This window comes from Mirounga leonina, unplaced genomic scaffold (assembly GCF_011800145.1).
Source record: "Mirounga leonina isolate KUSES-001 unplaced genomic scaffold, KU_Mleo_1.0 Mir_151, whole genome shotgun sequence".
NCBI classification, from domain to species: Eukaryota; Metazoa; Chordata; class Mammalia; order Carnivora; family Phocidae; genus Mirounga; species Mirounga leonina.
In genome coordinates, this window is record NW_023270377.1 from 10,268,121 (window position 1) to 10,270,918 (window position 2,798).

A 2,798-nucleotide genomic window follows, 5' to 3' on the forward strand; every position below is an offset into this window, starting at 1 on the left:
TGAGACTTCTCATTGAAATATGTTTATTTAGACCATTTTTATTTTAGCAAACTGCATGGTTTATGGTGAAGTAGAGAACTGAGTCCTAATTTTTAATTCAAGCATTCCTTACATGAGTAGAATTGAAAGTGGGTTAGAAAGTAAAATCCTAACCCAGGATGAAAATATGAAAAAAAAAACAACTATATATATATATATATAGTTTCCTAAAGGGAAGTGCAGACAGAAATGATTCTATCATTGAATCAAAATAAAAAATTCAAAAAGCAGCTACTAAATTTAAATAATTTTCATACATAGTATTCAAATCATATTAAGATTGTTAATTTTAAAAACTTATGTTCCAAAAAAACAGAGCAAAATATTAATGGCACATAAAAGAGATTATTACCCACTTTCTGCCCATGGACACCTCCGAGTAAGCATCGTTAAAGTCTCCCCTCCCACCGCCGTCATGTCTAAGTCAGAGTCTCCCAAAGAGCCTGAACAGCTGCGGAAGCTCTTCATCGGAGGTTTGAGCTTTGAAACAACCGGTGAGAGTCTGAGGAGCCATTCTGAGCAATGGGGAACGCTTATGGACTGTGTGGTAATGAGAGATCCAAACACCAAGCGGTCCAGAGGCTTTGGGTTTGTCACGTATGCCACTGTGGAGGAGGTGGATGCAGCCATGAACGCAAGGCCACACAAGGTGGATGGAAGAGGTGTGGAACCAAAGAGGGCTGTCTCAGAGAAGATTCTCAAAGACCTGGTGCCCACTTAACTGTGAAAAAGATTTTTGTTGGTGGCATTAAAGAAGACACTAAAGAACATCATCTAAGATTATTTTGAACAGTATGGGAAAATTGAAGTGATCGAGATCATGACTGACCGAGGCAGTGGCAAAAAGAGAGGTTTTGCTTTTGTAACATTTGATGACCATGACTCTGTAGACAAGATTGTCATTCAAAAATACCACACTGTGAATGGCCACAACTGTGAAGTAAGGAAAGCCCTATCTAAGCAAGAGATGGCTAGTGCTTCATCCAGCCAAAGAGGTCAAAGTGGTTCTGGAAACTTTGGTGGTGGTCATGGAGGTGGTTTTGGTGGGAATGACAACTTTGGTCGTGGAGGGAACTTCAGTGGTCGAGGTGGCTTTGGTGGCAATCGAGGTGGTGGTGGATATGGTGGCAGTGGGGATGGCTATACCGGATTTGGTAATGATGGAAGCAACTTTGGAGGTGGGGAAGCTATAATGATTTTGGCAATTACAACAATCAATCCTCAAATTTTGGACCCATGAAAGGAGGAAATTTTGGAGGCAGAAGCTCTGGCCCCTATGGTGGTGGAGGCCAATACTTTGCCAAACCACAAAACCAACGTGGCTGTGGTGGTTCCAGCAGCAGGAGTAGCTAAGAAGTAGCTAAGTAGCTAAGAAGACATGTTTTAGACAATACTCATGTGTATGGGCAAAAAACTTGAGGACTGTATTTGTGACTAATTGTATAACAGGTTATTTTAGTTTCTGTTCTGTGGAAAGTGTAAAGCATTCCAACAAAGGGTTTTAATGTGGGGTTTTTTTTTTTTTTTTTTTTTGCACCCATGCTGTTGATTGCTAAATGTAATAGTCTGATCATGACACTGAATAAATGTCTTTTTTTTTTTTTAAAAAAAGAGAGATTATTACCCAGACCCGTACTTAAAGATAGTAGTGTTATGCCAGCCACAACCACAACTGTTTTCTACAACTGAGAATTATGCATGAAGGGAGAAATGCATAAATGAGGTTAAGGTTCTAGGACCAAATTCTAATATGAGATAGGGAGGTTTCCACACACATCCAAGCAATTCCTGGACACCAGCTGGATAGCCTATAATTAGCTCAATTCTGACACTATTTGAAGATAGCATCAGATCCCAAAGGTTAAGGACTTAGTCCTACAAGACTGCCCCCCACTTCAGACACCAGTTACAAATCCAGGTTATTGTCTGTGCTTTTGGTTTTTGCTGGAGACTTCATTACATAGACATGCTTGATTAAATCATTGGCCAATGGTGATTGATTCAATCTCTAGCCCTCTCCTCTCCCTGGAAGTCAGGGGCTGGGACTGAAAGTTTCTCCCCTCTAATCAAAAGGTTGATTCTCCTGGTAACTAAAAGGTGTGTTACTAAGTCACCTCATCAACATAACAATAAGCACATTTTATTTTTTTGCTCTCATACTTAAGGAAATTACAAGGGTTTTAGGAGCTCTGTGCTGGAAATGGGAAAAAGACCAACCGCATATTTCTTATTATAAATCACAATATTACAGCAGTACTGCAGAGTAATTAAGATAAATCACCTGGAGCCATTGCCAGGTGTGAGCCTTTCTTGCTCTAAGACCTCAATCAAATTTCTTAACCACTTTGTGCCTTAGCTTTCTTGTTTGTCAAATAAACTTAACAGTAGCACCTCAAAGGTGCTTAAAGGTGGTAAGAATTCATTACGCAATATATGTAACATAACTAGAAGGGTGCATAATATACATATTAATGTTTTAAAAATGTAAATTGTAGTGATGATGATGATGCCTGAGATAGGAGAGAAACCTTTAAGAATGGAAGGGTATACACTGTTATAGGTTGAATTGTGGCCCCTAAAAATTTATATGTTGAAGTCCTAACCCCCACATGTAAGAATGTGACCTTATTTGGAAATAGGATCATTACAGATAAAAGGAATTCATTTGGTAAGTCATACTGGAGTAGTGTTGGATCTACTCCAGTATGACTGGTATCCTTTTAAAAAGGAGAAACTTGGACAGAGACATGTACACAGGG

General features: G+C 39.1%; 1 pseudogene; it reads left to right on the forward strand.

Annotated features, from left to right (window-relative positions):
- The first annotated feature begins 419 nt into the window (after positions 1-419).
- LOC118011727 lies at positions 420-1,639 on the forward strand (annotated as a pseudogene).
- Positions 1,640-2,798: the final 1,159 nt, after the last annotated feature.